Source organism: Ovis aries, chromosome 16, assembly GCF_016772045.2.
Source record: "Ovis aries strain OAR_USU_Benz2616 breed Rambouillet chromosome 16, ARS-UI_Ramb_v3.0, whole genome shotgun sequence".
In the NCBI taxonomy this organism is placed as follows: Eukaryota; Metazoa; Chordata; class Mammalia; order Artiodactyla; family Bovidae; genus Ovis; species Ovis aries.
The window spans coordinates 23,117,975-23,138,462 of NC_056069.1; the positions used below are offsets into that span (position 1 = coordinate 23,117,975).

The 20,488-nt window shown below is 44.0% G+C and overlaps 1 long non-coding RNA gene across 3 annotated transcripts in view; it reads right to left on the reverse strand.

Annotated features, from left to right (window-relative positions):
* Window positions 1-385: 385 nt before the first annotated feature.
* The window catches only part of LOC132657948 (uncharacterized), a 76,699-nt gene continuing 56,596 nt past the window's right edge, over window positions 386-20,488 (reverse strand). For all 3 annotated transcript variants that reach the window (XR_009596767.1, XR_009596768.1, XR_009596769.1), the window contains one exon: window positions 386-1,006. This is a non-coding gene — a long non-coding RNA (uncharacterized LOC132657948). The remainder of the gene's footprint in view (window positions 1,007-20,488) is intronic.

Genomic DNA, 20,488 nt, shown 5'->3' on the forward strand with positions numbered 1-20,488 from the left:
TTAAAGCAAACTTCTGTCAATGCAGTTATATGGCTACAAGAGTGAGACAAAAGTGAAGTCTGAAAATCTCTTATTAGCAGAGGAAGCTTCCCAGATGAGAAATAGGAGTGAATGCAAATCCTTCAGAGAAACCTGGCAACTTCATGCATTATGTTCCCTTTACAAGGTGGGGCTTTGAATAGTTCTCCTATCAAGTCAGCTTCCCTGGGTGGGGGTTGAGCAGAAGGTGGTCTTTGGGAAGGAAATGGAGCCGGAGCTGACATGGTACAAAAATGGGGGAGTAGAAGATTCCAGCACTTTACAATGAGCACTTCTTCAGAGGGTTTGTGAGGATTCAACAGGGATGCCCTAAAACTGTATTGATGTGGATTCCACATAATTAACATTTTTTCACTGTCATTATTTTTATTGCATCCATATGCCAGCCATAACTTTTGGCTTACACACTAGAAAATATCCATCCACTCTGCCCCCATTTTCCCATCCCTCATTCTGGAACAGTTTTTGATTCTAAAATACTGCATAGCATAGGGATAGTTCTCACCTATCCCTATAAAGAAACCCAGCATTTTTATTTTGAATCTCCCAAAATGGAAAAAGACAAGCAATGACATTCATTTCTCTTTTGATCTTTTTTCTTTCTTCTATTCAAGAAACATGTACTGGTGCCAGGCCTGGAGTCTAGTTGCTCACTAGAATACAAGTGCCTCAAAGTGACAGACAAGTAAAGAGTTGAACTACAGTGCAGCTAAGCTTACCAGACTCAGCAAATAAAAATGGATGTTCAATTAAGTTTTAAATTAAGGTGCATAACCAATAATGCTTAGTATAAATGTGTTCCCAGTTTCTGTAGTGTAGTGGTTATCTCATTTGCCTGACACTCAAAAGGTCCCTGGTTCGAAATCACGTGTGCAGTCTCTCCGTGGGCTTCCCCAGGGGCTCAGTGGTAAAGAATCCGCCTACAATGCAGGAGACACAGGTTCAATCCGTGGGTCGGGAAGATCTCCTGGAGAAGAAAACAGCAACTTGCTCCATTAGTCTTCCCTGGAAATTCCCATGGACAGACAATGCCAACTGTTCCCATTGGACAGTCCATGGGGTTGCAAAGTGTCAGACATGACTGAGTGACTAATATTATGTAGGACTGACAAATAACTCAAATTATTCATTATTTATATGAAGTTCAAAAGTGACTGGGCATTCTGTATTATACACATCAGAATAGCTGCTACTGATGACTATAAAGAGAAAGGACTGTGGGAGCACGAAGGCCTGAACAATTTCTGTGCCCTTCACAGAGGGAGCAACATAAATGAGGCCTTAACATAAGAAATGGTGTTTTCCAGGGAACAAGAGGAGGAAGGACCTGCACCTCCCAGGGGCCTGAAGGATAAACCAGGTCACAATGTTTGTGACAAGTATAGGATAGCTAAAGCATAGATGTCCTTAGGGAGAAGTGGCTTTGAGGTCAGCTAAGGAGACTGGATATTACACAAAAGGCCATAGGGGTCCTCCAAAGATTTTATGCCTACAAGTGGCAGGGTCTGAGTGTTTTTAGGATGAAAGAGAATGACCATAGGAAGAGAGGGTTAAAAGGAGCAGTGAGCAGGCTGTAACAGTCTTTCAAGGAAATTTCCTGAGGACTGAAACTAGGTCAATAGCTCTGGACATGAGAAGAGAGGTTAGATTGGAGAGATGATTACTCAGACATGTGAGAGTCTGCTGATGGATAAGGCAGTTGGCCATGATAAGTGTCCCTCTGCAGTGTGTAGCTTGGGAGTCTGGGAGAATAATGATGCTGTATGTAGCTCCCAACGGGATGATGTATTGATACACATTGACTCCAGTCTAGCAGTTTAACAGCAGTTAGTTAACATTAGTAATCTATCCTTCAGGGGTAGTTAATTAGCAATTGAGAATTCCAATCAGGAATCAGTACTTTTCAGAAGTGGTTACTTGGCACTTTGGTGTGTCTAAATCCACCCAAGTAGGTTTGTGACTTAGCATAAGGGATAGGTGATAAGTTAGGAGGAAGAATCTGGCTAGCCCAGCTTCAGCTTCCTGCATCTTCTCTGTCCTGCATCTTAAAAAAAAAAAAAAATTATTTATTTGGCGGTGCCAGGTCTTAGTTGCATTACATGGGATCTTCCGTCTTGGTTGTGGCATGTGGGATCTTTCAGTTTTGATGTACCAACTCTTGGTTGTAACTTGTAGGATCTAGTTCCCTGATCAGGGATCAAGCATCAGTCCCCTGTATTGGGAGCACTGAGTCTTAGTCACTGGACCACCAGGGAAGTCCCCTGCATCTATAACTTCATAAAGAACCTGACCTTCTAAGACTGGCCCGTTCTGCCTTTTAAATATCTTTGCATTCGTTTCTCATGCTTATGAATAAATATTAACATATCTGCCAAAACTTGATCCACAACTCACTTTTATATAATGTACTCCCACTTTACTATGCTATTCATTTTAACAGTCTCATTGATAGTGAGGGTGTGAATAAGTGATCTTGCAGCATTTCCACGTCTACCATCTAATGCCAAAAGAACATTAGATATTTGTTAGATGACCAGATTGGCTTAAAGTTATTCAAAATACTCTGGGCAGAAGCGAAGAGTTTCCTTTAAAGATCATGGAACTCCATTTGTACCCCTCCCCTGTGGTTTGTAGACTCATTCAGAGAAGACCTCAGGCCACACCTCAACCCTCAGGAAGCCAGATTTAACCGATGAAGTTCAGCTATAGGAACATGATCACACATGACCATTTTTCGCAAAAGACTTAAAAAATAAAATCTATCCAAGCATTCCATCACAAATGTGGGCTCCAAATAGAAGATTTTACTGTAAACTTTCCAGACGCTCAGACTCCACTGTTATTTTTGAAAAGGCATTCCAATAACAGATGCCCCTTCACTTGGGGCATGGTTTGATAGAAAGCAGCAGGCACCATTTAAAAGGAAAAAATAGCTCTCTTGAGGCACGTCAAAACAAATTAGCGGTGATGCCAAAATTATTTCCTGTTGGATTTAATAAAGTTAACAAGATAAGTAAATATGAAAAACAGCGGTAGGAAGCAGGGAATAATTTCCTCCCTAACACGGAGCTCTTTCAGACATTGATAACAATAGATCTGGATTTCCGTTTCTCTATTTTTATTTACCACAATACCCTTGTTCCATTTCTATTTTTCAAAACGTCCTTCAGGATTTTTTTCTGAGATGAAGTTATTTATGATATTATGACTGTTTTGAAACCTGTGATTCAAGCATTTTTGCTGCTTTTCATGTTCTATTTCCACATTAAATGTTATTGTTTAGTCGTTAAGTTATGTGGACTCTAGCCTGCCAGACTCCTCTGTCCATGGGATTTCCCAGGCAAGAATACTGGAGTGGGTAGCCATTTCCTTCTCAAGGGGATCTTCCTGACCCAGGGATCAAACCTGTGTCTCCTACATTGACAGGCAGATTCTTTACTTCTCTGCCACCTGGGAAGCCCTACATTAAATACAGAACCATCAAATAAACTGTTCAAACAGTCATTGGGGAGAAGATTGATGCTATTATTTAAAGAGCATTTAGAGACTGTATCTTTCACTTAACTAAGTTTACTTGGTCCCAATTAGCATAAATAATCAAGACAGCAGAAAGTGAAAGAGATACAGTCCCTTCCCATAGTAAAATCCAATCTGAAAGCAAGCTTCCTCAAAGACAGATTTATTATTGCTTACAGTCATTACTCCCTTAGCTTATGCACAAAGAGCCTTAGAGATTTAGGAAGGCACAAGGTCTTGAGATCATCAGACTTGTTTCTAGTCCCAATTCTTTCACTATTATTTAATCACTCTATCTCTTTAGTCCGAGTCTTACCATCTGGAAAACCAAAAGGTGGAATCCTTGGGACTTCCCTGGTGATCCAGTGGCTGGCTTGAAAATCCCACTGCAGGGGGCCTAGGTTCAGTCCCTTGTCAGGAAACTAGATCCTACAATGCAGCAACTAAGATGCGGTGCCCTTCTTTAGGACTCGGGGAAAGAAGTTCAGTTCAGTTCAGTCACTCAGTCGTGTCCGACTCTTTGCGACCCCATGGACCGCAGCACGCCAGGCCTCCCTGTCTATCACCAATGCCAGAGTCTACCCAAACTCATGTCCATCAGGTCATGATGCCATCCAACCATCTCATCCTCTGTCAGCCCCCTTCTCTTCCTGCCTTCATCCTTCCAATGAATATTTAGGACTGATTCCCTTAGAATGGAATAGTTGGATCTCCTTGCAATAAGGGGCTCTCAAGAGTCTTCTCCAACACCACAGATCAAAAGCATCAATTCTTCAGCGCTCAGCTTTCTTTATAGTCCAACTCGCACATCCATACGTGACTACTGGAAAAACCGTAGCCTTGACTAGACAGACCTTTGTCAGCAATGTCTCTGCTTTTCAACTTGCTGTCTAGGTTGGTCATAATTTTTCTTCTAAGAAACAAGTGTCTTTTAATTTCATAGTTGCAGTCACCATTTGCAGTAATTTTGGAGCTCAAAAAAATAAAGTCTGTCACTGTTTCCATTGTTTCCCCATCTATTTGCCATGAAGTGATGGGACTGGATGCCATGATCTTAGTTTTCTGAATGTTGAGTTTTAAGCCAACTTTTTCACTCTCCTCTTTCACTTTCATCAAGAGGCTCTTTAGTTCGTCTTTGCTTTCTGCCATAAGGGTGGTATCATCTGCATATCTGAGGTTATTGATATTTCTCCTGGAAAACTTGATTCCAGCTTGTGCTTTATCCAGTCCAGCATTTCTCATGATGTACTCTGCATATAAGTTAAATAAGCAGGGTGACAATATACAGCTTTGACGTACTCCTTTCCCAGTTTGGAACCAGTCTGTTGTTCCATGTCCAGTTCTAACTGTTGCTTCTTGACCTGCATACAGATTTCTCAGGAGGCAGGTCAGGTGGTCTGGTATTCCCATCTCTTGAAGAATTTTCCACAGTTTGTTGTGATCCAGACAGTCAAAGCTTTGGCATAATCAATAAAACAGAAGTAGATGTTTTTCTGGAACTCTCTTGCTTATTTGATAATCCAACAGATGTTGCAATTTGATTTCTGGTTCCACTGCCTTTTCTAAATCCAGCATGAACATCTGTAAGGTCTCAGTTCATGTACTGTTGGAACGTGGCTTGGAGAATTTTGAGCGTTACTTTGCTAGTGTGTGAGATGAGTGCAATTGTGCAGCAGTTTGAGCATTCTTTGGCATTGCCTTTCTTTGGGATTGGAATGAAAATTGACCTTTTCCAGTCCTGTGGCCACTGCTGAGTTTTCCAAATTTGCTGGCATATTGAGTGCGGCACTTTCACAGCATCATCTTTCAGGATTTGAAAGAGCTCAACTGAAATTCCATCACCTCCACTAGCTTTGTTCGTAGTGATGCTTCCTAAGGCCCACTTGACTTTGCATTCTAGAATGTCTGGCTCTAGGTGAGTGATCACACCATTGTGGTTCTCTGGGTCATGAAGATCTCTTTTGCACAGTTCTTCTGTGTATTCTTGCCACCTGTTCTTAATATCTTCTGCTTCTGTAGGGTCCATACCATTTCTGTCCTTTATCGAGCCCATCTTTGCATGAAATATTCCCTTGGTATCTCTAATTTTCTTGAAGAGATGTCTAGTCTTCCCCATTCTACTGTTTTCCTCTATTTCTTTGCATTGATCACTGAGGAAGGCTTTCTTATCTCTCCTTGCTATTCTTTGGAACTCTGCGTTCAAATGGGTATGTCTTTCCTTTTCTCCTTTGCCTTTCTCTTCTCTTCTTTTCTCAGCTATTTGTAAGGCCTCCTCAGACAACCATTTTGCCTTTTTGCATTTCTTTTTCTTGGGGATAGTCTTGATCACTGCCTCCTGTACAATGTCACGAACCTCTGTCCATAGTTCTTCAGGGACTCTGTTTATCAGATCTAATCCCATGAATCTATTTGTTACTTCCACTGTATGATGGTAAGGGATTTGATTTAGGTCATACCTGAATGGTCTAGTTGTTTTCCCTACTTTCTTCAATTTAAGTCTGAATTTGGCAATAAGGAGTTCATGATCTGAGCCACAGTCAGATCCTGGTCTTTTTTTTTTGCTGACTGTGTAGAGTTTCTCAGCTTCTCCATCTTTGGCTGCAAAGAATATAATCAGTCTGATTTCGGTATTGACCATCTGGTAATGTCTATATATAGAGTCTTCTCTTGCGTTGTTGAAAGAGGGTGTTTGCTATAACCAGTGCGTTTTCTTGGCAAAACTCTGTTAGCTCTTGGCCTGCTTTGTTTTGTATTCCAAGGCCAAATTTGCCTGTTACTCTAGGGTATCTCTTGATTTCCTACTTTTACATTCCAGTCCCCTATGATGAAAAGGTTATCTTTTTTGGTGTTAGTTCTAGAAGGTCTTGTAGGTCTTCATAGAACTGTTCAACTTCAGCTTCTTCAGCATTATTGGTTGGGGCATAGACTTGGATTACCATGATATTGAATGGTTTGCCTTGGAAACGAACAGAGAATCATTTTTGAGATTGCATCCAAGTACTGCAATTCAGATTCTTTTGTTGACTATGGGGGCTATGCCATTTCATCCAAGGGATTCTTGCCATAGTAGTACATATAATGGTCATCTGAGTTAAATTCACCCATTCCAGTCCATTTTGGTTCACTGATTCCTAAAATGTTGATGTTCACTCTTGCCATCTCCTGTTTGACCACTTCCAATTTGCCTTGATTCATGGACCTGACATTCCAGGCTTCTGTGCAAAAGTGTTCTTTACAGCATCGCAGTTTACTTGCATCACCAGTCACATTCACAACTGGACTTTGTTTCTGCTTTGGCTCAGTCTCTTCATTCTTTCTGGAGTTATTTCTCCACTGATCCTCAGTAGAATATGGGGTACCTACTGACCTGGGGAGTTCACCTTTCAGTGTCCTAACTTTTTTCCTTTCATACTGTTCATGGGGTTCTCAAGGCAAGAATACTGAAGTGGTTGGCCATTCCCTTCTCCAGTGGGCCCCGTTTCCTCAGAACTCTCCACCATGACCCATCTGTCTTGGGTGGCCCTACATGGCATGGCTCATAGTTTCACTGAGTTAGTCAAGCCTTCCCTCATAACTCAGTTGGTAAAACAAAAACAACAAACAAGACTACTGCTACTTTTCAGAGGACTATAAAATGCTATGAATTTTAGAATGAGAAATAACTTTAGATATCAACCCCCACCCAATTTTACAGTTAAGAGAACTAGGGCCCAGAGTGGTAAACCCGCCCAGCATTGTAAGACTAATTAGGGACAGAGTTAGAATAACACTTAGCTACATTTTCCTGAGTCTAGACTTTTTTCTTTCATACCTCAGTACTTCCAAGTATGTACAACTTTATTTCAAGTTGCTTTCAAAAAATTAATCCATCATGCTTTGTGATATGTATGGAGGAAGGGATGACTATCTCCTACTTGTCTGACTTGTGAGAGTAGTATTTCCATTTTCCTCATATACATGATGCTGAGTAAACCTCACTGTATTTTGCATCACTGTCATCTCCTCAAGGCCTTAAGCCGCAGGTAAGAAGTTTATTCAAGAAATCACTAACTGAATTAATACAAGACTAGCTGGATCATTGGTTTTGCCACCCTGGATCTTCTTAAGGCCAGGAACTCAGTAACCTTCGGCCACTCACCCACATGACAACACTCTGGGCTCAGTCACCACCCAGAGTTCCTCAGGAACTTCTGATCTTCCCTCATCACATCCGTATCCTGCCCTCCCTGCTCTTCCAGCACATGGGTGCCACAAGTCCCTCGTTCTCCGTCTTTTCTCTGAACTTGTCTCGTCTCTCATGGATGCCAACCCCCTTGTGCTGCAGTTCTTCCACTGCACGTGTCCCACAAAGCCCCAGAGCAGATCAGTAGCACTGCATCCTGCCTGGGCTGTTGTTTGGACCCTGGCTGCTAAGACCACTGCAGCACCATGGTCTTCAGTGTCGCTCTGCCCGTCAGTTCTTTGATTTGTCCACTGTGAGCCCCATCACTGCCTCCAAGCCTGAGGCTCAGCCTTCAGGAGCCTTCCTTCTCCTTCTCTAACACTGCACCTGGTCCCCTACTCTACCAAAAAAAAAAAAACAACCCCGAGGCAGTCAGGAAGATCCCTTGCTGCTTCCTGCCTCCTTCACCCTAAACATGCTCACATCCACGCTCATCCTTTTTCCCTTTTCCCTGGTTTGTACAAGGGAGGTCTGAGGTTTGTACAAGGGAGGTTTGAGGTCTCCCTCCTTCTTGTTCAGAACCCAGTCTCTCTCTTGAATCACATTCTGTTTTTCTACCTCTCTCTGTGACTCCCCCATCCTGTTCCTCTCTCAGGGCTACTTCCTTATTCTTACAGGAGAGTTTCTCCAGTCCTGGGAGACCCACCTCTCAGCCAGATGCTCCTCTAGCTTCTGTCGAATCTCTTTCCACCCCCCTTCTCACCCAAATGTCTCAAAAATGTGGCCTACATTTATTTTTCCTTCTTCCTCATTGCTTATTCCTCAGACCACAGCAATCTGCCTTCTGCCTCCTTGCTCAGCTGAAAGGAATCTCCCAAGGCCATGAATGACTTCCCATCTGCCAACTGAATACTTGTCTCTCCTTACTCCAACAAACCCTCTGCTTGGGTTGTATTGATGATTACTCACTTCTCAAAGTTCCCTTGACTTCTGTGATTATACACTATCATGATTCTCTTCCTGACTTCCATTCATTCTTTCAGAAAAGGATTTATTTGATTCCTGTTATGTGCCAGGGTACTGCAGAGATCTAGAGTTTAGGAAAACAGACACAAGATCTGTCCTCATGGAGTGTACTATCTAGTGGGAGAGACAATGTAAACAAGCAAACAAACACACATATAGTCGATTCTCATGATTTACAATCATTATGTTCTATAAAGCCTCTGCAAAAACTGAATTAGCAAATATTATTAATTATCATTCTTAGGGGAAATTCAGGGTCAGGTTCCTGCAAGCAAGCCTCTAATAATATTTTCACTAACTTATCAACACAGAGTCTTGGTCTATATGTGTGTTTCTCCTTAAAAACCTTACTAAATATATATCTTACAAATAATAAACTATATGCTGTATTTCTTTAGAATAAAATACTAGTTGAGAGGAATTTAAGGTTTTCCTCTTCTTGGATCATATTTACCTCCCGAGTCAGGGTTTCTGTTCATTAAAAGCACTTTCTGAGCTGCTGTCTCATTTTGCTCCAACATTCAGGACCAATGGCCCAACACTGATGCTTTTATTAATTTCCTAGATATGTTTTTTTCTTTCTTTCTCTCTACCTCTCCCTCTGACACACACACACACACACACACACACACACACACACACACTTAGCATCTTTCAACTCAGGTCAAATTATCAGAGCTTGTGTCTCATTATTATCCTATAAATCATCTTGACATATTTATTTCTGCTTCTCCAACTATAATTTATAGGGTACTCTGAATAAATTTGAACCTGACATATCAGATTTTCCTGAGAGCCAAGATGAAATCACATCAGCCAGAGGTAGCGATGAAGATTACTGTGGAGTCTGTGAGAGGCTGAAGCGTAGAAACAAGGGAGAGCTCCAGACTGAGACAGACCTGGGATAAGTTTATTTTTTTGGCCGACCAGGGTTTGAACCTGGGCTCTGGCAGTGTGAACACAAAGTCCTGACCACTCTACTGCCAGAGAATTCCCAGACCTGGGACAAATTATGACTGTCGTTTGCTCACTGAGACCTCAGCTCTGGTACTCAACTTCTCTGAGCCTTAATTTGTTCCCCCATAAAAGTAAAAGTACCTGTGAAGGATGCTGTGAGGACTAAGTATATGTTCCATGTAAATTGCCTGGCACATCATTAAGGCCCAATTGATGCCTTTCTCCTGCTTTAAACCTGTTCAGTTTTCAACACCAACTTGGTGTCCCCTCGACCCGTAGTGATGTTCTGGGCCCACTGGAGTACAAGCTGGTGTTAAAAGCATCTGACAGTGCTGCAGAGGAGGAATCTTCATGGCTTGAATACAGAGTGAAAGACTTAGAAGAGCAAGAAAGATCTTGGAAAAGCAAGAGACGGGGACAAGTGTGACAAGACCACTTTTAGCATCCTAGAAAGGGGGAGAGGGGGTGATGATAAGACAGTGATGGAGAAAAAAAGGGCTGGGAAGAAAAAGAGGAGTAGGCCTAGTGAGGCCATCAACCAAAGTGGAGAAAGCAAATGGACTGTCACCACCTGAGCCATCATCCCTCTGCACCCAGGAGGAGCCAAGTGTCCCCCCACCACCCCCAGATTCAGCTCATCAGTTCAGTTCAGTTCAGTTCAGTCACTCAGTCGTGTCCGACTCTTTGCGACCCCATGAATCGCAGTACGCCAGGCCTCCCTGTCCATCACCAACTCCCAGAGTTCACTCAGACTCACGTCCATCAAGTCCGTGATGCCATCCAGCCATCTCATCCTGGGTCGTCCCCTTCTCCTGCCCCCAATCGCTCCCAGCATCAGAGTCTTTTCCAATGAGTCAACTCTTCGCGTGAGGTGGCCAAAGTACTGGAGCTTCAGCTTTAGTATCATTCAGCTCATAAGGAGGTTAATACTACAGGGAAAGACCCAGACAGTCATGGGTCCCTGGGCCCCAAGTGGAGAGGAAAGCATGCTAAGAGGTGTATAATCATGGCTAGACTGTTGAACCTGAGGGTGCAGAGAGAGATGGGGCAGAAGTGAGCATCTGGAGCAGTGGAGACTCCACCTATCAAGCCTGGCTGGACTGAAAGTCCAAATTCCAACTGATTTGAATGTAAGGACCCATATATAAGTCAGAATGATGTGCCTCCTCCACGGGAGCACTTGTACTTATCCTTGCACGGCATACAAATACTGCTTAGTGCACACGTAGACCCTGAGGGCCCCTTGCAGTGAGGTCTGCACCCTGCAGGGATCCCAGCCTAGGGATTTAGAAACCCTGGTTCAGCATAAGGTGCCACTCCAAGAGAGAGAAGGGCAACCCCACACAACTATCATAGCCCTCTCTTCTTCAGTTTTAGAAGAGGGAGAGTTGGGGTCAGCATGTCAGCTTTTCTAAGGGGAAAACCATAACCTGTCTCTTCCTCTGTGTCCACAATGGCAGAACCTGACCCATATAATTACATTCTTGCCTCACTTGGTTTCATCTCATTCATCCCCCTCCCCATTTCCCCTGGTGCCAAATTCCTCTTCCTGATGAGTCAGGGATTAAAAATGCTTGGCATCCTTGCTGAGTAAATAGTATTTGCCCACAGTGATACTGGTCAATGACAAACTGCCTTTGCTCTGTGATAAGGAAATGTGAGCACGAACATTAACTGTTCAGGACCGACATGGCCAGGACAAGGAACAGGGCTCTGGTCCTATGTGGACATTGAACTCATGTCCTTGGCCTTACTTATATTCTGCTCTGACTAGCTGGGCTGCTTGCCCAAAAGGGAAGGTGAAAAAAAAGAAGGCAGGGAGAGAGAGAGGCGGAGAGGGGAAGCGGACATGCTGATCTGGTGAATCTTCTACCACTTGATCACACCTGTGCTGTTGGGTGATCGCCCCATGAGGGCTTCCCAGGTGGTGCTAGTGGTAAAGAATCCGCCTGCCAATGCAGGAGACTGCCAATGCAAGAGATGTGGTTCAATCCCTGGGTCGGGAAGATCCCCTGGAGGAGGACATGGCAACCCACTCCAGTATTCTTGCCTGGAGAATCCCATGGACAGAGGAGCCTGGCGGGCTACAGTCCATGGGGTCTCAAAGAGTCGGACACCAACAAGTATGTACACACACAGAGAAATCAAGTCACTTGCTAAGTTTGCAAGCAGCAGAAAAGCTAGAGTTTGAACTCTCATTTTCTTGGTGACAGCCTGTCATCACTGGGGCCTCTGGGAGACCTGCCCCTGATATAATGCATTTGCAATGGGCATCAGAGGGAATCGGCCTCTTCCGCCTCAACTTGGCGTCAGGCTTCCTCGGAGATGGGGTCTGTGGTGTTTCAGGGGAGTCATTGTGCCTTAGGCAGCAGGAGAAGAGGCGTTTCCCCTGGGGAAGTGGACACGACAATCCATCCCCCACTACCCCTGTGACTCTCCGTGGGGTAAGGGTAGGGGCGGGAGGACAGATATGGCAGGTTCTGCCACCCCTGGTTCCTGCCTTAGCTCAGAAGACTGCAGGGTCCTCTCTGCCATGCAGGCTTTGTTCTCTCCTTTCCACAGCTTCGGAAATGTCTTTGAGTATTTTCTGAGACTCAAAAACTCTCATGGGTCAGTCACTCCCAAAGATTCCATTCATGTTTGAGCCCAACATTATGCACACAGGGTGACCAAGGTTCAGAGAAGTCAAAGGACTTCCTCAAGGTCACACAGCCCATGAGTGACAGAAGCAGGGCCACAACCAAGGTGCCTGACTATCGTGTAGTCGTCCAACAGATACTCCCGGAGTGCTGAGTATGCACTAGGCAGCGCTCTGGGCCCAGGTGCCGGACGTTATGTAGAAACATACCAGGCTGCTCTCGCTGCCGCTGCCTTGCTTCCCTCTTCTGGGTGTTTTCTATTCCCAGCCCCAGCGCCTAGCCCCACGACCACCAGGGCCACTCACCGTGGCATTCCTAGAGACTTAGCCACGGTGCCTTTGTGTGCTGCCTGGAATGCACGTTACGGGACTTGCTGATTTATAGCCTCGTTGCCTTTCAAAGAATTCCCTGGCCTGCGCTAAGTCAACAGATATGAGAAAAGGCTTGTTAAAATTCTGTCACGGGAGCCAGTTGTTCCTTGTGTTAGCAGGATGCTTTCTTTAACCCTGGCCCCTCGGGCCTGTAACAGCACACCCTGGTTTTACAATGAACTGCTCAGGATCTGCATGTCAACATGGAAACTCCCTGCAGTATAAATTTATTGGATGCCTACCCAGACTTGCCACTCCTTCCAACAGCCGTGTGTCTTTTTTCTCCCATTTGCTACTTTTTTTTTTTCTTTTTACGATGCTGTACTGTCTGAAAGGTTTCCATGACTGTGGTGGCTTGTTTTCTATTTTTACACACTAGTCACTCTGCTTGCCCACTGAGAATGGTGGCCACATCCTATCTGTGCATGTGAGCTTTCTGGAAAGGAACTCTTCATGCATTCATTCATTCATTCATCCACCCATCCAGTCAATAATTCTGACCCTGTTCTGGGAGCTAAGGATGCAGCCATAGACAAAGATCCTGTTTTTGTGGCTGTTGCCAAGATGCTCCACCCAGATCCCCCATCAGGAGCACACTGCTCATTCCCCAGCTGTCTGGAGTGCTGCAGGAAGGTGACCCACAGCTGAAGCCTCCTAGGACTTGCCCTCTACCTAAGAGGGTTGTGTCATCCCCCATCATGCCCATCCCTGGTGCAGCCTACATCCCATGACTGGTTGCTATGTGGGTTCAAAGGCCGAGCCCCTTTTGTCTCTCTTTGGGACACCACTGAAGCACTGCCCTAGCTTCAGGGCTTCACCTCAGCCCCCGGCTGAGATCTAGGTTACAAATGCAGCTCTACTCTCCTCCCAGTCCTGTGTCCTCAGTCCCCAGCGCTCCCTGTTCCTGAGAGCAGTGGCCCTGCACACAATCTCATCTCAGAGCTTTTTCCCGGGAAATTCGTCCTACAACACCTGCCATTATGATGCTCATATGATGGAGGACAGCGATAGCAAATAAACACAATTCATAGTAACGCACTATGTGAAAAGTGACATTGCTATGGGGAAAAAATGGAGTAGGGTCTAGGGGATCAGAGACATGGAATGGAGAGATCATTGATTTTCATTTTTGGGAGAGTGATCAGAGTAGCCTTTCTGAGAATGTGATGTTTAAACAAAGACTTAAAAGTAGCAAGCTACATGGTCAAAAGCTTCTGAATCCAAAAGAACAATAGAACCAACAGAATATGTGTCTGTATACCTATACAGATTGAGGTATGCATACACACACACACACACACACACACACACACACACACACAGATTTGTTTCAAAGACATGGCTCACTTTGGATTTGTTTGCTGCTTACTCTTGATTAGATTCAGGTGTGATCATCCAGTTTTAGCAGGGTGATCACAGATGTGATGCTGGATCTTCGCATTGCATCCCATAATATGACACATGCTGTTGGTCTATTCTGTCACCAGTTGATGTCAACTTAGATCTCTTGAGTAGTATGGTATCTGCCAGGGCTCTCTACTCTAAAGTTACTCTTTTTCCCTATCCAGTTAATCAGTGTTTTGTGGAAAGTTATTTTGAGACCATGTAAATATGTCATTCTTCATTTGACTTTCACCCACTACTTTTAGTATCTATTCATACTTTTTGCCTAAAATAATTTCACTATCTGTCTCAAATTATGCTTTTCTAATTCCATTAATTCCTTCCACATTTGTTAGCTGGAAATATAGTATAGGGAGGAATATTATCTTCCCATTGTGTGTTCACTTACTTATTTACATTAGGATAAATTAATGGATGTCTATGGTAGTCAGTGGGCTATAATTTGATATTATGATTTCTTTGACTCTCAACTCATCCAGTCTGGACCAGATGCATCCCTTTGAGTTATCTTCTATGTCCTTTGGACATGTATCCATCACTCTGATTACTTGCTTATCATCTAGAATAATGAGATATACTAAATTTGCCTTATATTTTTCCTATTTCATCCTTGGAATCAACCATTTCTCCAGAGAACCCTGTGTCCTTTTATTAGAGAATGGTGTCCAGAAATCAAGATCTGGGCCCTAGGTAGCCTCATCATTACTGGGATTTTAGTATTTCCAAGCTCAATCAGGGACAGAGCTAGGAACTATATGAGCTTCTCTGTGGCTCAGCTGGTAAAGAATTTGCCTGCAATGCAGGAAACTTGGGTTCAATTCCTGGGCTGGGAAGATCTCAACCCAGGGAAAGGCTGCCCACTCCAGTATGCTGGCCTGGAGAATTCCATGGGTCGCAAAGAGGCGGACATGACTGAGCGACTTTCACTTTCACTAGGAAATATTTATATTTATGTATATGCATACTTGTTAAGATATAGATGTGCATACATACGCAGAAATGTACATCAGTATTTATTTTTGCATCTGACTCCCCATACTGAGTGAAAGTGTTAGTCACTCAGTCATGTCCAACTCTTTTTGACCCCATGGACTGTAGCCCACCAGGATCCTCTGTCCATGGAATTCTCCAGGCAAGAATACTGGAGTAGGTAGCCATTTCCTTCTCCAGGGGATCTTCCCAACCCAGGGACTGAAGCCGGGTCTCCCGCATTACAGGTGGGCTCTTTGAGTCACCAGGGAAACTTCCAGTCTTAATCCTACACCACATGGCCTTTTCCAGCTTTCTCTCTATATTCATATTCCCTTCTGTTAGTGAGAAACCTGGCTACCTAGCTCTCATTACCTCATTATATTGACTTGCTTCCTCAATCTTCCTTGTTCCCTGCTTTTTTTTCTTTATGGACATACAGTTGATTTAAAATGTTAGTTTCTGGTGTAAAGCAAAGTGATTCAGACATATATACATTGGGACATATATACATTGGGATCCTAGGTGGCACTAGTGGTAAAGAACTTGCCTGCAATGCAGGAGACACAGGTTAAATCCCTGGGTCAGAAGAGCCCCTGGAGGAGGGCATGGCAACCCACTCCGTATTCTTGCCTGGAGAATCCTGTGGACAGAAAACCTGGCAGGCTACAGCCTACAGGGTCACAAAGAGTTACACATGACTAAGCGACTTGCCATGCAAGCGCACACACACACATATGTATGTATGTATGTGTGTGTGTATATATATATGTATATGTATATATATATACATGCCCTGCTGCTAAGTCGCTTCAGTCGTGTCCGACTCTGCGTGACCCCATAGACGGCAGCCCACCAGGCTCCTCCGTCCCTGGGATTCTCCAGGCAAGAACACTGGAGTGGGTTATACATGCCCTACCCTGGTTCAAACGGTGAAGAATCCTCCTGCAATGTGGGAGACCTGGGTCCCATCCCTGGGTTGGGAAGAGCCCCTGGAGAAGGGAATGGCTACCCACTCCAGTATTCTTGCCTGGAGAATTCCATGGACAGAAGAGCCTGGTGGGCTATGGTCTATGGTATCACAGAGTCGGACATGACTGAGCAACTTTCACTTTCATATATATGTATATATGTACTATCTGATATCTAAAATATATATATGTGGAATCTCAAAAATAATACAAATAAGCAGGAATAGGCTCACAGACATAGGAAATAAACATGGTTACCAAAAGGGAGAGGGAGGAGCAAGAGGGACAAATTAGGGGACAAACTAGACTAGAGTCCTTGCTTCAGAGTATCCATAGGCTTCACTTTGAAAGAGCTGACTGCCCTTTATCCCAAACCAGCAGAGAGGTTCTTGTTGGAAGCAAGTGGGATGGGAAGAGAGCAAATGCAAGAAGATATAAAATCAGCAAATTTCTTGATGTCAAAGCCAACCTTTATGGTAAAGCGCCTGAGATCAGCCACCTCCTGCTTTCACGGTGCTGCTCTTCCTGGAGAGAAGTTTGAACTCCAGGGGAGTTTCAGCAGGATTTGTAGGTCTTGGGGTTAAAGGTGCCCAACCGTACACCCAGCCTGAGCTTTAAGACATAGAGCACCTCTGTCCCCTGCTGGCTGCTAAGTGTGTTGCATCTCTGGGCTGGTCAAGGCCCCTTTAGAGCACTGCCCAGTTCCTATCTGCAAAGGATTCCTCCTCATGGGTGCCTTGCTAACTCTGTTTTTGTTCTATAGCCATCATTTCCTACCTGGTGCCATCTGTTTCTTAATGGCATTCCTTACATTTTTAAACCTCTTCATCTCCTTCTACACTGGCATGATAGGTATTTCTACTGACTTTATATTGTATATGGATTTCATTTCACTTGATCAGAAAATGAACCAAGAGAAGATTAGAGGTTACCTGTGTGGTTGGTTTTGATTTCTCTCCTTCTGGACCTTTGAGTGACAGACACCAGGCCTTGCGCCTTTGTTTCTAAGACGCCTTTCCATGACCTATTCTGGGTATGCACCTGAGCCCATGCTTTCTTGTGGTCCTTCTGACAGAGCAAAAGAACCAGCAACAAAGCAGCAGAGGCCAAGCCCTAACTCTCTGTAAGAAAGTCAGGGCAGTCAACAAAATCCGAGGACAGTGGGCCACAAAGCCCAGTCCATAGTCAGGATGTTCCACCTACTGAGCATGCTCAAGTGTCTGATCCCATCCTTTCACTTTGGTATTTCTATGGTACCTCTCACCCTGGTACCTTGGTAATCGGACTCATGGATTAGACTAGACTGGGCAAGCTGAGGGAAGGGCAAAGTGCTTATAGGTGAGGAGCAGGCCTTCCAGTGGGTTTACCTGCACAGACTGAGCAATCCCCACTGATTTCTAACCTTGCCGTTCACTGAAAATAAACTACAGTTGCGCACCACAGGTACTCTTCAAAGGAGATATCTTTCAGTGCTCTGTAGTAAATTAATTTTTGTTTTTGGATTGAGACCTGAATCTAATCATTAATCCTCTTTGTGGAGGGAAACTTGTCTTGCTATTGCTAGCTTAGTTTTCTCTCCCCATTTTATATCGTAACTCAAGGACTATTGCCCCCACCCAACAGGAACATTCTTGTCTATGTATTACATTCAAAAACAAAATTCAGGGTTTCTTAGTTCAAAGAACTGCTTTCTGCTCTTATTTCTCACAGCCAGCAGAGGGACCCCAGGGTAAGGCTCAGAGCCAGTGTGAGATCAGGCCACTTGGTTGTGGAGAAAGATTCCTAACTCTCTAGAGAAGTGACATTTCACCCTAGGGCTTCCCAGCACAGATACAACAGGCTTGAGAAATAGAGCTGAGTCTCCTGGGACCCAGGTACAATCATCTCTATTTGGGACTGAGAAGGGCTTTGCAACCACATCCATTCTGGGCAGGGAAAGAGAAAGCAGTTTAGTGCTGCTTTGGAGAATCATGAAAACTAGAGGAGAAAAGCAGTTGTATCCTGGACCTAGGCCATATTCATCACTCACGTCACAACACCCCAGAGCTGGTGTGGGGAAAGAAGACATTCAACTCAATCTCATGATGCTCTCTTGGTAAACTGTGCAAATATCCTATTCTTCATCGGTATCATTTTGTTGTGTACTTAGTCATGTCCAACTCTTTTCAACCCCATGGACTGTAGCCTGCCAGACTCTTCTGTCCATGGGGATTCTCCAAGCAAGAATATTGGAGTGGGTTGCCATGCCCTCCTCCAGGGGATTTTCCTGACCCAGGGATCGAACCCAGGGATCAAACCTAGGTCTCCTGCATTGCAGGTGGATTCTTTACTGTCTGAGCCACCAGGGAAGCCCAAGACTACTGGAGTGTGTAGTCTATCCCTTTTCCAGGGGATCTTCCCTACCCAGGATTCAAACCGGGGTCTCCTGCATTGCAGGCAAATCCTTTACCAGCTAAATTACCAGGGAAACCCAAAACTGGAGTGGGTGGCCACACCCTCCTCCAGGGGATCTTCCCAACCCAGGGCTCAAACTCAGGTCTCCCGCATTGCAGACGGATTCTTTACCAGCTGAGCTTCCACTTGTCATATTTCTCTCCTTTTTTCGCTCCTTCCCTATCCTACAGATAGTGTGAAATTGTGTAGAAAGTAATCTTTTGACTCAAAATAAATATTTCAGTCATACAGACTACTGTGTGTGAATTTTGAATGGCCAGTGTCTAGTCAGAAATAATAATAATATTATAATTTATTGCATTATTATAATAAATGTATATTATAATTTATTATAATACTATTATAGTGTGAAAACTCTGTAGAGATTTTTGGCATGCAGCAACAACATCTTCAACCAGTCTCTATGTAGCTTTGCTAAAAGTTAACTTGAGGATTACTTTTACTTCTTAACATCAAGTAAGCCTGAGTGATAAAAGTTGTGGCACACTCTCTTGTTCGGAGAAAGCACAGGCAATACCAGGGCCACAGAGAAACATAAAATATGGTCCCTAAATACAAGAAGCTGACTGTATTCCTAGGTGGAGGAGGAGACATAATCCAAAAAAAGCAGTAAAGAAATATCAAGTAAACTAGTGATAATAATGACAATCATAATAACCACTGCGTGTGGAGTGTTTACTCTGTTGCAGGTATTGTGCTGAACACTTTATATACATTATCTCATTAAATCTTCCAAACAGCTTTATGGACTATTACTATTCTCATTAGGATATGATTCCAGAATGAACACCTCCGAAGACCATGTCTTTACATACTCAGTGATCAGTACTGCCTCATAAGAGCCGCGGGAGTTCTAAGCGGGGAGATCAATGTGGCCAGAGAAAGCCCTCTTGGAAGAGAGATTCGTGGAGAGTGAGTGTGGTTGGAGGGGATGGGGAGGGAAGAAGGAAAGGGAGTGACGTCACACACAGGCAGAGACGTGAATGGGCCCAAGGCATGCTGGGTTCCCGGAGTCAGCCTGCTGCAGATGCGGTGCGCACGGACATGAGTGCGTGGGACCTGGTGGTCACAGGACACAGCAGACTGAAGCTATAGGGGAGGACCTCCTCGAATAACACCTTTAGAAACCGGGGTTGAAGAAGGTAGAGTTGGAGCCAGGACCGACAATAAGTAGATCACTTCAGTGAGTCTCCATGTTAGATGATGTACTTGAGCTGCAGGTGGGAAATGACAACCAGGGGTGAAATGTTCCCAGTGACATCTGCCTAAATTCCGGCTCCAAGCACTTTATGTTCTAATCCCTATGCGAAAGTATCAGCCACTCATATATTTTGCAAGTTTGGTCTGGTCACCTAAAAATAATAACTGTCTCTGACAGACACTTAGGAAGTCTTTTTCATATACTTTTTATTCTCACAACAAAACCTTAGGAATTATCACCATCACCATCATCATTATCATCAGTGTGTTACCAAAGAGGAAACTGAAATTCAGAAAGCAAGGACTTACTAAGAGTCTCTGGAATAGGAAATGACCAAGTCAAAAGATCAAACCCAGATCATCTGCCTCCAAGTCATTCACTGATGTGCTCTACAAACACCCAGCACTCTGCCTGATGTGTTCCCAAGGATAAGTAACTCATGCCCTCTGCTTTAGGAAGCTCATGGAAATTAAGCAAATAAAACCATAGAATTGAGAACTGTAGCTGACAATGATCTATCCTAAGCATCTTAACATTTGTAATTGGGATGAATGTGTATAAAATACATGAGAGCACCTTTCAAAAGTAAAAAGGTTAATTCAAATGCAGTTTACGTCATCCCTCACTTCATGCATGAGAGCTGATGAAAAGTGTCGGCTGCTCTTTCTACCGACTGGGACTAAAAAGTAATGAGTCTGATTTCTATAGTTTTCCAAGAAAATTTTTCTCACGACTTTAGTTGCTTCCTCACGAGTGAAGAAGGGAAGCACTGAATGATA